The sequence below is a fragment of the Vicugna pacos genome, chromosome 36 (assembly GCF_048564905.1).
Source record: "Vicugna pacos chromosome 36, VicPac4, whole genome shotgun sequence".
Taxonomy (NCBI): Eukaryota; Metazoa; Chordata; class Mammalia; order Artiodactyla; family Camelidae; genus Vicugna; species Vicugna pacos.
In genome coordinates this window covers 8,793,466-8,816,250 of record NC_133022.1, presented here as the reverse complement: position 1 = coordinate 8,816,250, position 22,785 = coordinate 8,793,466, and the positions used below count along the sequence as shown (strand labels likewise).

Sequence of the window (22,785 nt, the reverse complement as noted above, 5' to 3'; positions counted from 1 at the left end):
GCTGGCTCTCATAGCTGATGTCGCGCTAACCATGCCATCACAACGATTTTAAGAAAACCAATTATTTTCAGAGGCCATAGATTACAAAGGACAATTCGTATCAGCTTGAAAGAACCAGCAAAAAGAAAGAACTGAAGATGTTCAAGGTATTCTCACCTCAAAAGTCATTTTGCTTTGCTTCAGTAGAACAGATGTCTTTGGTGGTTGAGTTCATATGCTTATATTGGTAGGGTTTCTTTGGTGATGAAGAGGGACTTTAAGTGATCATAATAAATACTACGAGAGCAGCATGTGCATAAGGAATACTTTCCTTAACAGATATTCCTGTAACAAGGACAATTTGTGCTAATTCCAGGTATCAACGTTTTGATCAGAACACAGAGTATTCCATATGGATGTCGTACTAATAACTATACCTGGACGGATGATTTTTAAATCTGAATCTTTGAAAAGATATTTGGAAAAGTCTGAGCCTAATGCTGGCATGAGAATTGTATACATTAACTTAAACATAAATGTATATAATTACAGAGAGTGGGTAAGGCTCTGTTCTGTGGTGCTTAAGACAATTCAAACCTGAATTCAGACACAGGTTTGCTGAGTAATACATTCTAGCAACATGACCCTGGGCAATTTGCTTTCCCAACTTCCTTGGCTATAGAATGGAAATAATAAGAGTAGTTTGCCTTATTACCCCTTGTTATGAAAATTGTGGAAAAAGAAACCAATCAGCATAAATTTAATTCACACTAGGTAATCAGTACAATAGCAGGATGATTATGGTCACATCGCTCATAACAACATTAATCTCTAGCTCCTCCTCATTATGGATCTGCTCTGAACACTCGCTCTTGCGTATCTCCTAATTCTAACCATCACGGTGTTTTGATTGATTGATTGATTGACTGTTGTGGGAGGGTGGGGGGAGGGGTAGACACTTTCAAGTAACATTAATGGAAAATAAAATCAGGGAAAGCACAGCTTCCTCTAGCAAAGGACAAACCACAGTGAGTCAACTGAGAATTCTTTGGTAGGAGCAACAACTGTTTCAGATTCTGACATGTTTTGCCTGAGGTTACGTCGAAGGTTAAAACTTTGCTGCTTCCGGTGGGGAATCTTTGGAAGTTTCTGTCTCTTCTTAGCCACTGATTCCTGAGGATTACCTGTCAGGATCTGCCTTAAAGTTTATCTCGTGTCCTGATTTATTTGGCTATATAGCCAAGCAAAATATCTGAAATGTATATAGAACATTGTAGAGCAATTTAAAATGTTTTATTTTTCTAAAGCAAAAACCATTTTTCCTACTTTCTCAACACGCGTGCATGTTTGTTATATTATATAAATATTAATAGATATTTAAGAACTAATGTTTTGTTGTTTGTTTTGGGGGGGCTTATTTGCTTGTTTAAGCTTCATCTGTTATATTTGAGTTTTGTAATCTGGGCTTTTGCCCCAAAATGGCTTCCACTTTGATTTTCACATCAGATTGGTAGATGCCAGGAATTAGCTCCTAGAGAACTGTGGACTAAATACAGTCAGCTCTGGTAAGGCAGCACACCCAGATCCCAAGCAGCAGATGTTCATTACAAACCAGTGCCAAATATTTAAAAGCCATTTTGAGAAATTTAAGTGCTGCTTTAATGTGCCAAGGAAAATAAGATTAACTTTGTTAAAAAACATTTTTTTAGGTTTAAATACAAAAACAGCACAATAGCAGAACATATGTTGTCTGTTAACTAATTTAATCCCATGTGATCATACTACCCTGTTCTCAAGAACCCTAAAGGGATGCATTTAACTTACTGCTGTTCTGTTCTCATGATTCCTAATTCACTGACTGTTGTCACTAGTTTAACACTGTGGGCTGTAGATTCTCAGCTAATAATGCCCTTCAATATCTAGCTCAAAACACTTTTTAAAAATCCAATTCCCAAATTTAGAAACGTCATCTCTTACAAGATAAATTCCAGGCCTGAGTAAGCCCTTTATTTTTTGGTTGGGAGAAGTGATGATTACATTGTGACTTCTCTAATACCTTCCGCATCCTGGGCGAGGTCCTTAGTGAACTCTCCTAAGGAGTTTGCTCTCATGTTGGTCCTCTCAGCATCCTGTCCAGTTTGCTCACCATCTGCTGTCACTTTGGGGGCCTAATGATGCAAATTTTGGGAAAACATTTTTAATAGAGATGCTGAAGCTTGGGCTAGATAAACTCCCAGCAGCTGCATTTTCTTCCAAATATTACTTTGAGCCCAAACCAGTCTATGAGTTATCAATCAGATGTGCTGGAAATGATGCCCCATGCTCAAGTATACAATTAAACTTTGTTACCTCTTCCATTAAATGGAAATCAGAGAGCTGTATTTGGTCTTTTTAAAATCCTCATTATATGTAATAGCACAGATGAAGTGACAAAGCACAATGATTTTTGAAATATCTTTAAGGCACTACTGCCAAAAGTCTTCAGCGGATTCTTCTGCCTCTGCATGTTGCAGTTTTGTCCATATTTTATGTGCTGAAGAAGGAGAAGTGTAGCAGTGATCTCTTGAAAGAGCGCAGGCCATCTGCCTCAATAAGCTTGTTTCTATAGATTTGGTTTAGATCAATACAGTAAACAAAGAAACAAAGAGGGGGAAATGCTTAGCTACTAAGTAGTAAACACTTGTTTTATAAAACTCTATAAAGATCCAGTAAAACATTAAAAAAAGAATAAATGCTAACTTTCCCCATATGACATCACCAGAAAAGCTTCTGGTAATTACAGAACCATGTATTACTGTCAACAAAATAAAAGAGAACCCCACAACAGCTGCCACCTCCCGAGGGGTGTCCTTATTTTGTTCCAACCTCATTCACACTGCAGGTACCACCTGACACAATGAAATCCATTTACTGTGCTCATAGTTAAGGTACATCATAGTCAAATAAAAATGACATATATGACATTAAAAGTTTCAGATACTACAAGGCTTAGAGCACCTTGTAACAATAGGTCTGTGCTTCCTTTTCCTGTGTGTTATGCACATACTAATAAATATGGCTTCCTTTTCTAAAAAGATAGGGATAATCTAATTACAGATAATGAATCAAAGAATCACAAACTGCCTCAATATAATTCGAATAAGGTCCAAGTTGGCAGAGTAGTAATACTCTACAATCTTGTGTCAGAGTGCCTGCATGTTACACATGCCCAGAGAATCTAAATTTTTTTATACATAAAGGGATTTTAAATAGAAGTTAAAATAGAACTAAATGGCCAGCATGGAACATGGTAGGAGATGCTGTAGGAATTATACTGCATTTTATGATTTCCTAGGGGGCAGTAAGAAGTTTAATTTATAAAAGTTTTCAAGGTTTTACATAAAAGGTAGAATATAAAGTTCAACTGTTATCATCTAATTTTTCTTTCTTTTTTTTTTAATTCCAAGATATTTTATGGGAAAATAAATGAGTAGAACTCAGTGAAGCATTGGGAGAATAGCCTCTTAGATAAATGAATTCTTTAGTTAATTCATTTCTTCTTTTCAACAATTTACTTTCCAGTAGTCCAAATGGAATTCTAGACAGAAGAGCAAGCTGTTTTTCCTCATCCTCACGGTCCAAGCCATGGGACACAGTGTGGTTCTCACTGACATGCAGGCCTATTGCAATTAAAGGCATTTCGTGTTCCCTTTGATGAAGTTTTCTTTCTCCCGGTTTCCTGCTTTATCTGTCATTTGTCCAATATCGGGGCGATCAGCCAGAGGAGGAGAGAAGGAGGCACAGTTAGCTGCTCGTGTGTGTCTTCGTCTTTATATACACTCAGTGATGAGCTCGCACGTTGCCTGGCAAGTACTCTTCAAGCCTCTCATGTCTATCCGCCCTTCTCCGTGTTGGGATATGTATCCACTTGGAACTCCACCATCAGGTCTGGCAACTCTCTGGACAGATGCCTGTATCAGGGGCATACACATGGGGTGGGAGGGCGGGGGACGAGGCCCAGTGCATGATGATAACTGCCCAGGAGACTCGGCTGGACGGTGAGGCGGAGAGCGTGTACCCTAGGCAGTGACCAGCAGGGGGCCCCTCGCTACGTGGAGGGTTCCAACACCTCTTGCTTCTGTTTGGAAATGAGTTGAGCTTTCTTTAGAGACAGGTATACCTCTTCCTGAGGATCACACTAGTAGAACTTCCGGATATAAGAAATCAGAGGCTTAGGCAGTGGGAGATCCAGGATGTGATCTATCCAGACGAGCTGTCAGATTCGGAATAGGCAAAGGTGCAGGAGGAATTTGACGTTGCTGAATGGGGACACTGGGCAGAGTAGCTGCACTGGAGTTGGTGGCAGTCCTGGAACCCTGGATCTCAAGAAAGAAAGAAACTTCCATTCTTGGGGTGCATGATGGCTCTCTTAATGAACTCCACTACTGACTGACAGCGATCCTCAAATTTGGGATGATACCACAGGCTGAAGTTTCCTCTGCAGTGCTCCATTCTAGTGTGGGGGGCGGTACCCTGTGGTTGGAAACTGAGGCTCAGGATACGAGGATTAGAGCTGTCTCCTACCAGGACAGACCCATCGGGCTTGCCTTTCAGCTTCATCTCTGCATCTTCCCAATTCATTGGCCCCCAATACCAACACTTCTCCAACTCTTGAAGGCTGGCTGCCAAGCTGCTGAGTCGGGTGGGTAGAGGGGACACTGAAGGTGTTGCAGAGACTAGCTCTACAGGCATTCGGTTGCTCGGATGGGAGCAATCCAGGGAAATGTATCTAGGAGACTGAGGCTTCTTTGTGGGAGACGGGGGTTGGCTGGTGTGGAGAGGTCATGCCCCGCTGAGAGATGTCCACGTCTACAAGTGACACTGTTTCACCTGTGAACAGGGGGCTGAAGGAGATTGGAGAAAATGCACTTTGAGTTCTTGTCAACCTGGGTTTCCCCTCCGAGTCCAGCTCCCGGCCTGCAGAGCCTCCCATGTCTGTCAGGCTCGCAGCTGAAGCAGCCCGCTCTCCGGAAGGCCTCCTGCGGCCCCAGCACCACCGCCGGGGACACCGCTGCGGCTGTTTGTGCGAAAGAGGTGACTGAGGCGGATTTTGAGCGAGCCCTTCCGAGAAGGGCCCGTGAGCGGCCTAAGGGCCCAGGAGGGGGCGGGGGAGGTTGCTGCTGCTGCTCTCTCTACTCCAGCGCCCTGGAGGGACCAAGTCCCGCATCGGGAAGGGCACCGGGGTATTTCAGGGCCTGGGGGCTGCGCAGCAGCCGGCCGCCCCCTCCTCCCCGCCGCGGCCCGGGCTGCTGAGCTCCTGGGCCTCGGACTCCAGGCCCTGCAGGACCAGAAGCGCATCGCTCGTTTCATGGGGGTCCTCCCCGGCCTGCGGGGCAGCAGCAGGCGGCCCGGGCTGCGGAGGGGGAGCTGCGGGGGGCGGGGGAACGGGCAGCAGCCCCCGCCCACCGTCTTGATCCCCGGCCCCGCCGGCTGCCTGAGCCCCAGAGGCGCCGGGCCCAACGTCCGCTCGAGCGCCCCCCCGGCGGCGGGGCCTTGGGGTCCAGGGCGCAGCGGTGCCAGCGACACAGCGGTTCCGAGGGGCCGGGCTCCGGGGCCACCTCTGCGTCCCCCTCCCCCTCCCCTCCCCTTCCGGCGGCTGAGTCACGCCGCGGAGCATCGTCAGCTGCGGCTCCGGGAGCCCCGCGGGCCGGGCCGCGCGAGGGAGGGCGGCGGCGGCGGGCCTGGCTCGGGGGCGCCTTCCCGTACCCGGTACGAAGCGGCCGCCTCCTCCGCCTCGCCATCCCTGAGCTCAGCCCTGGGCATCGAGCAGAGAGACGGAGGGCGGGCGGCGGGGAGCCGGGCTGGGGTGGGGACGAGCCTGGGCCCCGCCGGAGCCCCGCCCGCCGCGACCCGGAGCGACAGCGCTGACGGCCGCCGCGGCCTCTGCCTCACGGCGCGGGCGGGGGGCGCGCCGGGCCCCTTGTGGTCTCAGGCCGCCGCCGCCGCCGCCGCCGCCGCCCATGACCTAATTTTTCAGCCTGCAATTGTTATCATCACAAACAGAAGGATGAAAAGATAAGAATCCAATGGAAGTTTTAAAAAGTCCTCTTTATAGTTTCAGTACATACACACAATGATTTGGAAGGTGTCAATCAATATATTAGAATGCTCTCAATTAACTCTTGTAAAATATTACTAATGGGACTATTTTCACTTGTAGGTTTGAGGCTCAGTTAAGTAAAGAAACTGTTTATACATACACACCACACAAATGTATACTCACATAATGTTTTAAATATTGCTTTTGAATTACCAAAGGCAACTGCCTTAGGTGTCGTCTCATCTGGACTTCACCCTATTCTGTAGTATCACTGCTATTTCACACATCACAGAACAGTGTGATAAGGGACTTGAACAACATTATGATCATTTTCGACATCTTAAGAATTAATATATCACCAGCACTAGTATCTCTTACTACACAGAAGATGTATATTATAATTTGAACTAAAATTTATTTCTTGCTTTATCATTATCTTATTTATATTACCCAAAAGGAATGCCTTACATAAATGTTCATACCCTCAACTTCACCAACTTGTGTATGCTCAAAGCATCTAATTTTTTTAAAGTAAATGTATACTGATTCACTCTCCTTTTCACATTCTGGATGGTCAAGGTAGTATTCACTGCCTCGACTTCCACTTACCTAGGTAATTTACACAATAACGTGTAGAAGTCCTCATTAACAAGCTCAGTACCAATTACCTGAGTCCTCCAACACTGAGATGCCAAGAATTCTACACGATAAGAAATAAGTCAAGAATGTTATCATCAGGACTATGCAATTAACCTCCCTGGCTTCCTTTTAATATATGAAATATGCCAAACTCTTCCCTTCTTTGGACCTTCTTGTATTCTGTTGTCTTTGCCTGGAATAAGCTTATGCTCAACCCTTTCAGTGACTGGATCCTTGTCATCCATCAGCTTTCAGTTTAGTAAGTATCTCATCTTGGGCAGCCACCCCCAGGGCAGCCAGCTAGGTTTCTGAACTTCCTGCAACAGAGCATTTTCTCCATAGCACTGTGATAATAGCAATTTAGCATGACTGCTTACGCGCTGGCATACCTACCTGTTGGCTACCTCCCTGACTAGAAGGTAAGCACTAAGTGGACAGGAACTTGGTCGGTTTTGCTCATCACTTTATAACCAGCTTCCAGTACGATGCCTCACTTACAGCAAATGTTGAGTGGATGTTGTTAAATACACCACTAAACAACAATTTTCTAACTCATCTTGCCAACCCTGTTGCCATTCTTACTGCCTAATTATTGTCTGCCTTTCTAGGAACATTCCCAGAAAAAGCTTTGTTCATACTGTTGCTCCCTAACTCCTCTCTAATTGTCCAAAACAGATCCAGCCCTCAAGGTGGTTCAGTTCCAACCCTTTCTGTGAAGCCATCCCTGAGTATTTTGACACATACTCTCCTTTCTTGGATTTCCAAAAACAACCATCATTGCTATTATTTATGACTATTGTGGGTAATTATTTTGTTAGGCGTTTTGCCATCTAGTCTCAATCCTTTGGTGCTAGAGATAGGTCTTCTCTCTTTTTATTTGTCCTAGTGCCAGGCATAGTGCCTGATGAACTGTAGGGGGTCCAAGATGTTGGGGGATTGGCTGATATAATGATAATCAAACAAACTCTCCCTTTGAAGCTCTAAAGCCTGTTGGAGGAAAGAGCCATCCCTCTCCATGTGCCTTCCCTATATCATTCAAACTGGCCACATGCCTGATGTTTTGCTGGCCAGTGAATGTGGATGGCTGGGCACTTTTCTGGGCATTTTTCAGAGACTCTTAGGGCATTTTTCAACTCTTAGGACGATGTTGCTTAAGAGTCTAAGCTGTGTAGTGCTCAGGCGGAGAGCCAGGTCAGAGAGCTTCCAGTTCCAACCATGCTGCCTTCCAGTCACTGGCCTCCTGGTCATTCAAAACCAGCCTGCAATTGCACACCAAATACCGTACTAGGGAGGGTGGGTGGAGGTAGGGGTTAGGGATGGGCAGAAATCTTATGGCCAGCACAGTGCCATCTAAGGAAAAGGATAGCCTCCCCTCTGCACAGACAAGAAGAGCTTCCTCTCTCAGCTGCACTCCAGGAGAGGAGGGGATGTGAGGTTCCTGGCATCACAAGTCATTGACTTATGGTAGTAGCATTCCGAAAGGTGGGTTACACAGTCAGGCTCAGCTGTACCCCAGACTGATATGTGTTCAGAAGGGCTGACAGTACTCTCTTGTGTTTTGTTTACTCTTCCTGCCTTGAGAGATATGTACAGAGCATGATCTCTATTGTTACATTAGTGAGAATGAAAGTATGAAGACATTAAGGGAATTATCTGAACTCACATACAGGGAACTGGGGACAAAACACACATTTTCTGTCTCACAGCTTTATATTTTGTATCAAACACTAGCTTATGTTTGGCTAACATCCACGAGGACTAGGAAGATAATATGGAAAAGCTAATCATTCTGGGTGGAAGGAGGGACATTGCTCCAGCTTCTGTAGTTCCCTAAGAGCATAAGCTTTAGGTTTTAGTAAATTAACACATTGAAAAATCTATATCAGAACACCATACAAATACATTAAAAATTATGTCTCATTACACAGTAATTAAATTGAGCAGTCACCTTGTCAAAATCACCCATGAGAGACTCCATAAGGGAAGCCAATGACAAATGCACTGTTACCTGTGGGGAGTGGTGTAAAAAGCAAAATTCACAAAAATCAGTTTCACCCAGGACAGGCTATAGATAACGTTACAGATGAATGCTAAATACTACACGATAGGAGCTGTCTGATTAAGTTTGGCTCTTCCTCCGTTTTATTAAATTACCATCTCCATGTCTTAGCCTGCTTCTTACACACTATTATCTTGTCCTTTGAGTATCTGACAAATGTCTCCTCATTTATCCACATATGTGGTACGATCCTCCTCTCATGCTCTTAGATTTTCTCACCGTTACACTCTTACCACTGTTCTGCAGTCTTCCCAGTGCTCCTTTGTGGGTGATACCTTACGCAGAGCTTTGCGTGTGTGTCTCTTACACCTTATTATCCTTTTATTTGCATTCAGGTTTACTCAACTAGGTTTTTTCCTTTTATGTTATTTATTTTATTATTATTCTAAAATTTTTAAATCCTTAATTTCCACTTTCACGTTCTTCTATCGTCCTGTTTCCAAAAGGAAATGAGAGCATAGCTCCGTCGCCTGTACATTGTCCACGGTCCCTGGGCTGGGGTAGGTCCCGACTCCTGCCTGCCGGTTGCTTCGAGGGTGTGGAGCACCCGGGGGCTCACATGCAGCCCCCCGGGAACGGCGCGGGGTCCTGGCGCCCCCTCCTTACTGCTGAGGTCTGGGTGTGGCTGGGCGGCCACTAGGCTAGGCGCGCCGGCTGGGGCAGCTCCTGGGAGATGCAGCGGCGCAGGCGCTCCAGGTTCTGGCTGTGGAGCTGGATGTCGTTGTGCCCGGAGGCCCCCACCCACAGAGGCTCCACGGCCTTGGGGCAGTGCTCGTAGAGCGCCAGCCCGTGCGAGAAGTCGGCCACCTCGTCTTCCAACCCGTGGATGATGAGCACCTGCGACGTCAGCTTGGGCCCCTTCTCCATGCTGTGCGGTCGGGGAGTCACGTTAGGCCTCCGCGCCCCACCCCCGCTGAGGCCCCGCCCCCTGGGTCCCCGCCCCGCGCTCACTTGGGGAACGCGTCTAAGTAGTAGGTCTTCTTGGTGTCGGGGAAGGCCATGCGCATGCCCGAGGTGCAGCACCACCGTGGCGCACTCATAGCGCGAAGCCAGGTCCACGGCGGGCACCGTGCGGATGCTCTGCCCCTACAGGATGTTGCTGTCCCGGCTGATGCAGTACCTGGCAGCGGTGGGGGCAGGATCAGCTGGGACACAAGGCGCGCACACCCCTCCCACTGCCCGCCCTCCTGGGGCAGTCCCCTATTCTCCACGCTTAGGCTCGGCCCAGGACCCTCCCCTGACCCCCAACCCCAACCCCAAGGAGGCGGTCGGACCAATACAGGAGGTAGAACCCAGATAGGTGTGAGGGGAGCTGGCCGACAGCCACCCCACTCTGCCGTTTCTTAGAGAGTATCTACTTGATCACACCTGGGCAGTGCACCTGTAAGGGCCCCACCCGCTCCTCCTGGTCATCCAGCTATCCCCACCCCTACACATGCCTGACCAGGGCCACATGCAGAACCTGCTTGGGACTTTCCTGTCTCTGCTGTTCTGAACTGGACAGCCCATCCTGGTCGCACTGGAAGGGGGCGTGTCTTCCAACAGCCCTCACCCCCACCCTCATCCACCCTCTTCGCAAGCTGTGGGGTGGCGATTGGAGGCAGCTGTATCCTCTGATGCCTCAGCGAGTTTGCAACCCCTCAGTGTCCCCATACCCAGTTAGGTTAGTACAACACAGGTGAGCAGGAACAACGGCTCCTGAGAGAAAATGGGTGGCCGCCACCTCCTTCTCTGGGCCCCTCCCCTACCAGTGGCCAGGTCCTGGGGCCCACCCGCCACCCCAAGCTCCCCTAGCCCCACACCAGCACGGCTGATCCAGCACCATACCACCAGGTGCTCCTTCCTGACCACACGAGGACCATTCACCACCTTCCAGTGCTGGAGGTCTCTGTGGCCTTCCTCCCACACACCCATGACCCTGATCCCAAAGGAGCCTCTCCTCTCAGTGGCCAGGGAAGGGCTGTATCTCACCTGGGCAGCCAGACTGTCCATCTCCCTGTCCACCCAGGGGCCATCTGCACTGTCCCTGTCCTCTGGCCCAAACCCCCAGACAAACCTCCAGGCCTCGGGGATGCCATTTGGCCTTGTGCCCACTACCCTGGCTGTTCCTCCCAGGCCGGCTCTCTGGTTCGCTGTGAGCACCGCTGTGCCAAGCCCTGGCCCAGTCCAATCACCCAGCTCCAGGCAGGGACCCCCAGCTGCAACCTGGCCATCTCCACCTGGACAAACGTGGCAGGTGCCGGATAGTTTGGCTCTTCCAGGCCTCCCCAGCCCCGGATCATGGCCCGGGCCCAAGCCTCCCTCCCTTCTGCTTATTCTCAGCTGTTGGGGCTGAGGGATTTGGTCTCTGGAGGTCAAGGCTGGTAGAAGGACCAACAGATGGAACTCAGAACTCTCATCCCTATATGGGGTGTGATTCTGCAGTGACCCCCCCCGAGCCAGCAGCGACAGGCTGAAGCAGCCAAGGTTGGACACATACCTGCACCATGTCACCCAGCACAGGTCCCCACTGCCAGGGGACCCCACTCTTAGGGCCTGCATCAGGGACTGCTAGGGCATCACTATGGCACCAGGGCCCCCGCCTCCCCAGGGCAGGTGGGCTTTGGTCCTGGCACGGGCTGGTCACTCCAGTGGGCCAGGCAGGGCAGAGCTGGGGCAGCCAGCCCTGTGGAGGCAGAGGGCGCAGTCTCCAGGAGGGTGGGGGCTGGGTGCGTCTCCCTCTAGAGCAGCCCGGGGCGCAGGGCCACACTCTGCACTCTGCACGTGCTGGTTGAGACAGAGCCACTGTGCTTCGGTGAGTGAGCACAGGGGTGGAAGGGTCAGCCAGGGTCTGCATGACCAGGGTGGTGGGGTCCAGGGAAGGATGTGTAGACCAGACCACAATGGCCCTGTCTTGAGTCAGGCCCGTGGGTGTGTGCTGGACACCGTGCCCGCGGAGGACCCAGCTTCTGCTCGCCGACCTCCCACCAGCCACCAGGTCTGTGCTGGGTACTATGCTGCCCAAGGGAGCCTTCCAGGCCCAGAGGAGCCCTGCCCTCAGGATGTGACCATGATCCATTAGCAGCACCTGACACAGAGGCCCTGCCCCACCTACCCCGCCCCCAAGAGCTACCACAGCCTGGTTGGGGGGTGGGGCTGAGCCCTTTCACACAGGCCTCACACACCACCTCCTGAACTGGGAGGGGCCTACACCCACCCCTCTCCATCCAGGTGGAGCCTCCACTCCTATGGGGACCAGTGCCAGGCCCTGTCACCGCCTCCGCTCAGGCAAGGGGCTCCCAGGAGGGGCCAGCCCCAGGGAGGCTTGAAGCCCGCCCACCCACCTCCCCGCACTTGGCTGTCACCACACAGAGAACACACAAGGCCAGGCCTTGCCCTGTGGCCCAGGGTGGCCACAAACAGGCTCCCTTTCTTACAGGCCCACCCCCTTGGGCTTCCTCCCTCCCCAAGGAAGCCAGCCTGAGTGCCTGAGGGGCGCCCCTTGCAACCACCTGGTTTCACCTGGTCTGGTCACCTGTAAGGCAATGCTTGCCTGCCCTCCCCTATCCCACTGCAGTGCAGAGCTCACCTGGTGCGCAGGGCCTGCTGGGCAGCATAGATGTCAGCATGGAGGCTCGGTTCGGAGGGCTTGCCCGCGCTCACACTGCAGCTGGAGTGGACCTAGGAGGTCAGTGCTTTGTTTTCTGGGGGGAGGTAATTAGGCTTATTTATTTATTATTATATTTAACAGAGGTACTGGGGATTGAACCCAGGACCTCGTGCATGCTAAGCACGGGCTCTACCCCTGAGCTACAATTTACTTCCTAGTATTCCATATCCAAATCAAACAGCATATCGTAAGAGAAGTCTTACTGCTTGGTAACTTGCAGGTTAACTCTTCTCACGTTGCTGACTGCAGAATAAAATAAAATTCTGACCCTGTTGGGAGACATGTGACAAGCCTTGCGTCTCTAAGGCAACTTCTGGATTCTACATGCTAAATTCCAATACTTGTGACACAAGTTAAAATTCTCAGATGGGCAGAGAAAAAGACTACATCTCAAAGGGCGCTTTTTCACAAAAATAAGACAGAAATGAAAATTGTATTTCTCCTCATTTATTGAAATGTAAACACAAACATGGCAAACTTTTTCTGAAGAAGATTTTTAAAAATTAAAACATTTCAGCCTAAAGAAGTCCATTTCTATATGGGCACAACACCTCCAATTCACACTTTATAAATCGCCTACATGTAGAAGAGCTATTGGTCTATGAGGAATTTACTCTTTCCTGGCTCATCAAAGGTGGAAAATAGGGTTTAAGGAAGAAAAAAAGAAAAAGGCCCAACAAATTTACACACACACCCCCACACTTCCACACTACTGTTTGTAACAAATCTTCCATAGCAAGCAAGTCTCTAGATAGACCTGTGTCACCGAGGCAAAAAATAAAACAAAAACTACTGTTTTTTGTCATGCTATCCCTATTCAAATAAAAAAAAAAGTCTGTGAAAATGTCCATACCCTGTTAAGGTGCAAAGAAAGTAGCAAGCCATTTGGTTGTATGTGCATTGGGATATTTCAATATAAACAGAAGATAAAAAAACTGAGTTTTGGGGGAGGCTGTAGCTCAGTGGTAGAGCACATGCTTAGCATGCACGAGGTCTCAGGTTCAATCCCCAGTGCCTCCATTAAATAAACAAACAAACATAATTACCTCTTCCTCCCCAAAAAGAAACCAATTAACTAAATAAATAAGCTGAGTTCTTTGCGGGCAGGAAGCACTGAGTAGACACAACTCAACACCAGACAGAAGGCGGCCTTGCATGAAGTGAAGCACGTGGTTACTTCCTCCCCTGACATCTCTGTTTTCCCCACATAGTTGGAGAATCACGGACCCTAGTTAACAGGGGCGAGCGTAGACTCCAGGCACTAGTGACCCCCAGTGGGGTTGGTGTACATGGTGGCCCCGCATGAGGGTAAGTTGTCATTGACACTATGCAGTGACAGCAGAAAGCAAAATAAATTTAGTGTCTTTCGTAAAACTGTAAAATTCTCAACAGCTGTCCAGTCTCTGCGCTGCCTGCACCAGGCTGGATGGTGCCCACAGTCCCACCGGGGCCATGACATCATCTGGTCACCACGCTGCTGTTTTCAGCATCGTGACCGTGTGATGAGGAGACAGAAGTTGGAAGGAACCGTAGCCAGGGCAGCAGCAGCAAAACCAGCATTCATGTCCCTGAGGGGACGAGAGAAAAGGAAATAACTAAGCCACCACTAACCGGTGTGTGCCCTCTTCTCTTCCCACTTCTTCCCAGGAGGACGGCTTTGTTGTCTGGCAGCTGTCACTCCTGGGGTTTTTTGGGCATTACTACGGGTGATGGTTCAGGGGCTGCGGGTGTGGGGCTGGGGCACCGTCAGATGGGTTCTCCCTCGAAAAAGGAAGAGATGGGAAGGAGATTAGAGTGGTGAGGGGTCCTGGGGCTGAGTTTAAAAAGCATGAGTGTGGTTGGGGGGAGAGCGAGGCTTTTTAGAGAAGTTATGTCCTGTTTTTTGGAATCTCTCTGTGGAGAGAGTTGCTCTTGACCACTGTTCCTTCATCCACGACTGCACGGTTTGCTGTTAGGATGTACCCTCGGCTACTGTAAATTTCTGTTCATTCCAGTTATGTCTGTTTTTAGACAAAGTGCAAGCACCTTGTCTTTAACTTTCAAGGAGTCTGTCATTTCACACCAGAGGACCTTCACACCAGGCAACTTTATGTGAAACACATGTGGAGCCCCCAACAGTCACCAATTAGTGACTGGAATGCAAAATAATTGACACAAGGAGGGAAATGCACTCTGCTCCCATATCTGAAGGAAGACAAAGCAAAGTGAAACAGCAAGAATAAAATTATGTGGTTTGAAATCAAAATGATAATTTCTTGAAGCTTAAACAAGTGGTTCGTTTAAAATAATTCCACTTCTTGTAAAAGTAAAAACTTCTGAAAGGTGAGACTGAGAAATTTGGAAGGAGACTGTGGGCCACAGGGGAAAAGGCTGTGCAATGAAGAGCATTCATAAGTCACCAGGATTTTCATCCTCCCCCCACAGCAGTAACTCCAGAGGGACTATTTATGCAGAGGCAAATTTGGAAACTAATTATAGGTTTTGGAGATAATACGGTAGAAGCATGCTCTGTCAGACATGAAAGAATATATATGTAGATTAATCAGTCAAAATCCCTCATTTTACAAAAGAGGAAACGGAGCTATTCATTATTAGAAGTCTTGGAAGAGCTCTTAATTCTACTTTCTTTGTTCTTAATCTATACTAGTTGCTCCTGGTACAAAGTTTTGACACATATTCTTTCTGTTCTAGAATATCTTACCTAGGCTTACAGAGACAAGGTCCTACAGAGAATAAAAATTATTTTTCAGAAAATCTGCACCTCCTTCCCAAACTTCTCAGTGCAAAATGTTCTCAGACTGGGGGAAAATGTTAAATTTAGAAAAATGTCTAATTATTCATTTGAATAAAGCTATCAAGATGTTTTTTCACACAATTGTAATATAAAATAATTTCAAACCTTAGGTTTTTTTCTGATTCAAAAACATTATACACCTAAAAATTTTGAGAAAGAGTAAAAGCTTGTGAAGAAAAGTAAGAGAAAATCATTTAGCATCCAACAATATGTTTTGCTGATGTTTCTCCAAATTATTATTACATTTACTGGAATAATTTTCAATATACAGGTTTGTAACCTATTCTATCATCTAAACATTATTTTAGGACTTTTTTCTATGCTGTTTAATATTCCATTTACTTCAATAACTGCATAAAATTTGATCATATGTCTATATCTGTGTGTGTGTGTGTTACCTCTGCCACCATCATTTATTCCACTGTTTGTCATGATGTATACACATGGTTGGCTGTAAACATTTTTACATGAAATCTTTTCTCTAAATTTTAAGGAATTATTTCCTTAGGAGATATGCCTAGAAATGCTCAAAATGTACTAATATTTCCAAGGGCATTTTGTTTTCTAAAAACCTTTGACCAATTTATAATCTGCCACCACAGTGTGAAGCTCCAGCCTCACTTCAGGTCTGCCAGCAATGAGTTTTTTTGTTTGTTTTTTGTTTTCTTTTTTTTTTTTAATGGACTTACTATGTCTACATGTCAGCTACTCTTTAAAAAAAAAAAAAACCTGGACAGATTTATTCCACTGAAATTGGCTCCCGTTAACTAGTATATTTAGTTGGAATAGCTATTCTGAGAATAATCCTTCACAAAGAAATTATCCGTATCAGTTATTTTATGCCACAAAGTTATTCTCTATACCACTGGCAGGTCTAAAAATTCAAGTCGGTTTGTTCTTGCGAACTTGAAACAAAATGGATCCCATAGTACATTGTTAATAAATGACAGCTCTGGCCCTGACCAAAACGTGTTGATTTAACTCCAAATGAACTGAAATAAGAGCCAGAATACGGGGAGAAAGAGGAAACGCTTCCTCCACCCACCACCAGCGCGTTTTCTGAACAGGCTGCTTCTCTTGGGCGACTGCTCTCCATCCCTTCCTGCTTCCCTTCGGCACATCTCAAGGGGCCCCTCCCGCTCTGGGGAGGGCTGCCAAGTTCTGCGTAAGTCTGCAAATGGCCTTGGGCCGCGAGACTGGCTGTCAGCTTGGCCCACGGGAACCCTCCTTCATCTCGGGCATCTAGGCCCTGAGAGCAAGGCGTTCACTCCCCGTGCAGGTGTGAATGGCAGGAAGTCCTTCTCCTAGGACAAGTCCCAGGACAGGGCCTCTGGGGTTGGCAGGGAGCACACACTGAAGCCCCACCTGAGAGCCATGCTAGGAGGGGCCGTAAATTCAAGGTGGTGACCTTTCCCATCTTACACTTTGCAGATGACCAGGCTCCAAGAGAGCAGAGTGGAGCAGGTGCCAGAGGACAGCCTTGGGTCCAGGGCCAGTGGGTCCTGTCACCAAAAGCACAGCTTCCCTCCCACGTGGAGCTGTGGCGGGGCCTCCAGAACTCGGGGGAATGCAGGCACCCTCTTCCCACCTCAGGAACGCACAGAGTGGGAAATCATGCCTTCGCGAGTTCCTGGTTTGCAATTAAACCCTCAATCTGGGGATCTGCCTGGCGGCGAGCTAAGGGGATCCAAAGTCCAAATGTCCATGCCGGACCCCCGGTTGCTGGGCGGCCGCACATGGTCCCCGGGTCCCAGCCTCACATCAGGCCGCTGCCTCCCGCCTGCGCAGAAGTTGCAGGCTGGGCGCGGGGCACAGGTGGGTTCTGGGCTCCCGGCTACCACGAGGGGCGACGACCCCCTCCCCTTCCCTGGGTGCGAGTATAGCGGGGAAGGGTGGGGGTTACAGGAGCCTGAGGGACGGCCTTTAACGGTTGGGCCCTCAGGGACAGCCCTCTCCCCCTCCGTCCCGGACCGCGCCCGCCCATCCCGCGCCTCCCCGCGCCCCATCCGCGCCCGTGGAGCCCCAGGCCGGCGGTGCAGCCAGTTACCAGGGCGCGGAGAACATGACGCAGTGCGCGGCGCTCTGGATGCCGCGCGTGCCCGTGCCCGTGCCCGTGTACAGGTGCTTGGCGTGCGGGTCCTGCCCGTCCCCGCCATCGTCTGGGGGGGACCTGTCCGACGCGCACCTGCCCCCCACCCCCAGCTCCTGTGCCCGCGCGCCCCAGCGCCCGCTCCGGCTCAGCAGCCCCAGTAGCAGATGCGGGGCGGCCGGACCGGGCCCGGGGCCGCGGCGAGAGGAGGCGCCCTGAGCTCGCGGGTATCACGGCGGGCTGGGCGCGCTCTCTCCGCGGCAGCCAGCGATGTGTTTTATAGATCGCATTATTTGACAATACCAGGCTAGAAAAGTCATAGCTTAATTAGAAAAGTCAGGTAAAGTGGAAAACAAAACACATACACATACCTATTATATAAATTTTATATAACCCTGAAATATGTTAACTTGCATCTTTTCTGATTTAGAGACAAAGGCTTCGACTTAGCTCTTTGCTTCGTCTTTATTGCATAAACTACACCCACCCTACATCACTCTGATTTTCAGTTTTTGGGTTTTGTGTTTGTTTTTTTAGAGTGAAGCAAGAAATCAAGGACACTTAGAAAGCAATAGGGATGCAGAAATCCTGTGACCTTTAAAGAAATTTGTGACCCTGTTTTTATGTTGTTGCCTCCAAAATGATTTTGACATACATTGCTTTACTCTTTAAAGCAGAAGTGTAATGGATTCGTTCGTTGTAAAGGGGAGGGTAAGGACAGCTCTCTGGTCTGCATAACCTTTTTATTTGCTGCTGAACATTCGTTATATCCCACTATTTTTGGAGTAGAAACTCATGATGAAGTACAGTCTAAGGAAGAGGTCAGAAGTGATACCTACTAGACCACGTGTCTTTCTACTGTTGTGCACAGAGCAGAGCCTTGACTTGGGGCAAATGGCTGTTATTAGCTTTGAGTCTTTTCACACTGCAAGAAGCTTTTCCTTAGTTCTTATCACCTGTAAATACATAAAAAGCTAACTGAGAATAGATATGAGTACTATTATTTACTGCCAAAAGGCTGTCTGACATGAAATGCTGTGGAACAACAATATACACTGAAAGATCCGCTCTCCACCTGTATTGCCTTGTGAAAGTCTGATAGTTCAGCAATTTGTTGCATTTGTAAGTAACCAGCTTATGTATTCTTCTCTGACATTTAAAAATATCTGTGGAGATTATACTAGCTTTAGGTGTACAACATAGTGATTCAATTCTTTTATAGGTTACAGTCCACTTAAAGTTAGTATAAAACATTGGCTACATTGCCTGTGTCGTACAGTGTACCCTGCTATCTTATTTATTTCATCCCTAGTAGCTGTGTCTCTTATCTCCTGCCCTATCGTGCCCTCCCCTCCCCTCCCCCATTGGTAACCATGATTTTGTTCTCTATATCTGTGAGTCTGTTTCTGTGTTGTTATATTCAGCAGTTTGCTTGCTTTATTTTTTAGATTCCACGTATGTGTGATTCTACATACAATACTTGACTTTCTCTGTCTGACTTAGTTCAGTAGGCATAATACCCTCCAGATCCATCTATACTGCCTGTTGCAAATGGCAAAGTTTCAATCTTTTCATAAATGAAAAATAGTCCAGTGTGTGTGTGTGTGTGTATACTTATACCACATCTTCTTTATCCATTCATTTGTTGACAGACACTTAGGTTGCTTCCATATCTTGATAACTGTAAATCAGGCTGCTATGAATACTGAGATGTGTGCATATCTTTTCCTTTTTCTCTAAATCCTGAGCAGCATTTGTGATTTGTGGTCTTACTGACTCTAGCCATTCTGACAGGTGCGAGGTGATATCCCACTGTGGTTTTGATTTGCATTTCCCTGATGACGAGTGCTGCTGAGCACCTTTTCAGTGCCTGTTGGCATCTGCTTGTCCCCTTTGGAAAAATGTCCATCAGATCTTCTGCCCATTTTATTGATTGGGTTGTTTGGGTTTAGTTGACTTTTGAGTTGTATGAGCTGTTTATATATTTCAGATATTGACCCTTTATCTATCATATAATTTGGAAATACTTTCTCCCACTCAGTAGGTTGTCTTTTCATTTTGTTAATGTTTGCCTTTGCTATGCAAAATCTTTTAAGTTTATTTAGATCCCATCGTTTATTTTAGCTTTCATTTCCTTTGCTGAGGAGACAGATACCAAAAACATATTGCTGTGATATTTGCCAAAGATTATCTGCCTAATGTTTGTAGGAATTTTATGGCTTCTAGTCTTATGTTTAGGTCTTTAAGCCATTTTGAGTTTATTATTGTATATGCTGTGAAATGTTCTAGTTTCATTTGCCTGTAGCTGTCCAGGTTTCCCAGCACCACTTAACGAAGAGACTGTCTTTTCCCCAATGAATACCCATGCTTCATTTGTCATGGATTAATTGACCAAGTGTGTGAGTTTGTTTCTGGGCTCTCCGTTCTGTTGCACTGATCTACTTCTCTGTTTTTGTGCCAGCACCAAACTTTTTTGGATGACTGTATCTTTGTAGTATAGTTTGAAGGCAGGGAGTGTGATGCTTCCAGCTTTGTTCTTTTTCTCAAGATTGCCTTGGCTCTTGAGTTTGTGTGTGTGTGTGTGTGTGTTTTGTTTAAATTTTAGGGTTATTTGTTCTAGTCCTGTAAAACTGTCATGAATATTTTGATAGGGATTGCATTAATTCTGTAGATTGCTTTGGGTAGTATAAACATTTTAACAGTATTAACCATTTCAATCCATGAACACTGGCTATCTTTTCATTTATTTATATCATCTTCAGTTTCCTTCATCAGTGTTTCATAGCTTTCAGAGTATAGGTCTTTTTCCTCCTTGGTTAAGTTTATTCCTAGGTGTTTTTTTGTTGTTGTTCTTCTTCTTCTGATTTTAAATGGGGTTGATTTCTTGATTTCTCTTTCTGATAGTTTATTATTTGTGTATAGAAAAGCAACAGATTTCTGTATATTAATCTTGTATCCTACAACTTTACTGAATTCATTTATTCATTTGAATAACTTTTTGGGTGGAGATTTTAGGGTTTTATACATATAGTATCATGTCATCTGTGAATAATGACAATTTTACTTCCTGCATTCCAATTTGGATACATTTTGTATCTTTTTCTTTTCTGCTCTGGCTAGCACTGTGGTCCAGCACTATGTTAAATGTAAGTGGCAAAATTGGGCATCCTTGCTCCTTGTAAGAAGTGAAAAGCTTTTGGCTTTCGACTGTTGGGTATGATGTTGGCTGTGTGTTTGTCAGCACTTTACATGTAACATGCCACTCCCCTCAGGCCTGAAAAGCTTCTGCAGAAAAATCTGCTGATGGCCTTGGGAGTTCCCTCTATGTGACTCTTTGTTTTTCTCCTGCTGCCTTTAAAATTCTCTACTTAAGTTAAATAATTACCAATTTAAATGTGACATGTCTTGGCGTGAGTCTCTTTTGGTTCATCTTGTTTTGGACTCTCTGAGATTCCTGAACCTGGAAATTTGTTTCTTTCTTCAGCTTTGGGAATTTTCAGCCATAATTTCATCAAATTCATTTTCTACACTTTTTGCCCTCTCTTCTCCTCCTGGGACCCCTGTACCACACTTGTTAGTTCACATGATGTTGTCTCAGTGGTCCCGTAAACGGTCTTCAATTTTTTTTAATTTGTTTTTCTTCTTGCTATTCTGACTGAATGATTTCCATTATTCTATATTTCAGATCAAAATATTTTTCTATTTTTCTGTATGACTTTGATGTTAATTCCTTCCAGTGTTTGTTGTTTGTTTGTTTGTTTGTTTGTTTTCAATTACTTTATTCTTCGGCTCTGACTGATTCTTCTTTATATTTTCTTTTTTTATATTTTCCTGGTTAAAATTTTCACTGTTTTCATCCATTCTTTTCCCAAGTTCACTTAGCATTCTTATTACTAATGCTTTGAACTCTTTACCTGGTAGATTACTTACCTGTTTCATTTGTTGTTTCTTTCAGGGATTTATTCTTGTTCTTTTGTTTGAAAGAAATTTCTCTGTCTTCTCATTTTGTTGAGCTTACTCTGGCTTTATGAAATTAGAAGGAGCAGTGACCTCTCCTGGTACTGAAGTAGTGTCCTTGTGTGCTAGCTTCTCTCTGCAGCCTTTGGGCCCGGAGGCTTTGGCGGGGAGCAGGATCTGGAGTGCGTATGGGTCACATATTCCCCTCAGGGGTGATAGCAGCTATCACCTTGGTGGGAGGTGGGGCTGGAGATGGAGGGGCTAGAGCCAGAGGCAGGTGTGAGCCAGGGCTTCTCTGCTACTCAGTGGGAGTCACAGCTTCCTGGAACCAAGTTGCTGGAGCAGAAGTCATAAGGGTAGGGTCCAAACTGGTCCTAATCCATCTACATGCACTCTCCCCACTCCCAGCAATGGCACCTTTGCCCCCGTGGGGTGCAGGATTGGAACAAGAGGGGCTGGAGCAGACACTGGGTCCCAGCACATCAGGCAGAGCTCCAGGCTGGTCCTGATCTGCCACTCTCTAAGCTCCAGCAACAGCTGTCCTTGCCCAGTTTAGATGCAGTGCAGGGTCTCAGTCAGCCCCATCCCCTCCAAATGCTCACTCCCCTCAGTGACAGCAGCCATCACCCTAGTGGGAAGCTGCCCTGGAGCAAGAGGGGCTGGAGTGCATGCCCAGTGTGGCCAGGAGAGGTGCTGGGGCCATCCCAGGACACCAGCCAGAGCCCCGGGCAGTTTCAGTCCACTTCCTCTGCAGATTGCTCTGGAGAGTAAGCAATTGTGTGTACCCATTCTCCAAGAGCAGAGTCTAGGCTTCTTACAGCCCTCCTGTAAGTCCCAGCAGTTTTCAAACCAGCTAAGGGGACTTGCCTTCTGGTGTCGGACCCCACGGCTTGGGTGCCCAATATGTGCTTGGACCCCTCATTCTCCAGGGAGGAGTCCACGGCCATGACATCCCTCCTCTTCTGTGTCACTTGCTAGGAGTTGGGTCCCAAACTGATTGCTTCCCCTCCCTCCCCACCTGCCTCTGTGTGGATCCTTTTCTACAGCCTTGGTTCTAGAAGAGTCTTTCTGCCTGTCTCCAGTTTGTTTTCAGTGAGAGCTGCTCCACACGCAGACGTATATTTTAGTTGTGTCTGGGGGGTGGGGGGCGGTGAGCTCCTTGACCTCCCACTTCACCATCTTGATCTCCTCCAGTCTGTCTTCTTTCTCTTCATGCTACTTTGTTTACAGTAATGGAACTTATGAAATTCCTCTCAGAGTGTCTGTTTCTCCTAAATAACACCAATGTCTCTTCCTGAGTCCCCAGATTCTCACCTCAATCCTTAAAGAAAACCTCTCTCTGCAGTTTGTATTTAAGTCCCTGGAACTTGCCTAGTAGCTTTGTCTGCAGTCCCCTTAGTACCACCCACATTACAAAATTATATTTTCTAATAATTCTTTTTGCAAAATCAAAATGGGGTCTGCTCTTTGTGTGTTTTTAATTCAGTCATTCAATCCACTGTCTTATATAAATGAGCTAATAGAAGTATATTGATGTTTG

At 47.0% G+C, this 22,785-nt stretch overlaps 2 pseudogenes; both read right to left on the bottom strand.

Annotated features, from left to right (window-relative positions):
- Positions 1 to 4,025: 4,025 nt before the first annotated feature.
- On the bottom strand, positions 4,026 to 5,781 carry LOC140691710 (suppressor of cytokine signaling 7 pseudogene; annotated as a pseudogene).
- Positions 5,782 to 9,392: 3,611 nt separating this feature from the next.
- Positions 9,393 to 22,192, bottom strand: LOC140691687 (alpha/beta hydrolase domain-containing protein 17A-like; annotated as a pseudogene).
- Positions 22,193 to 22,785: the final 593 nt, after the last annotated feature.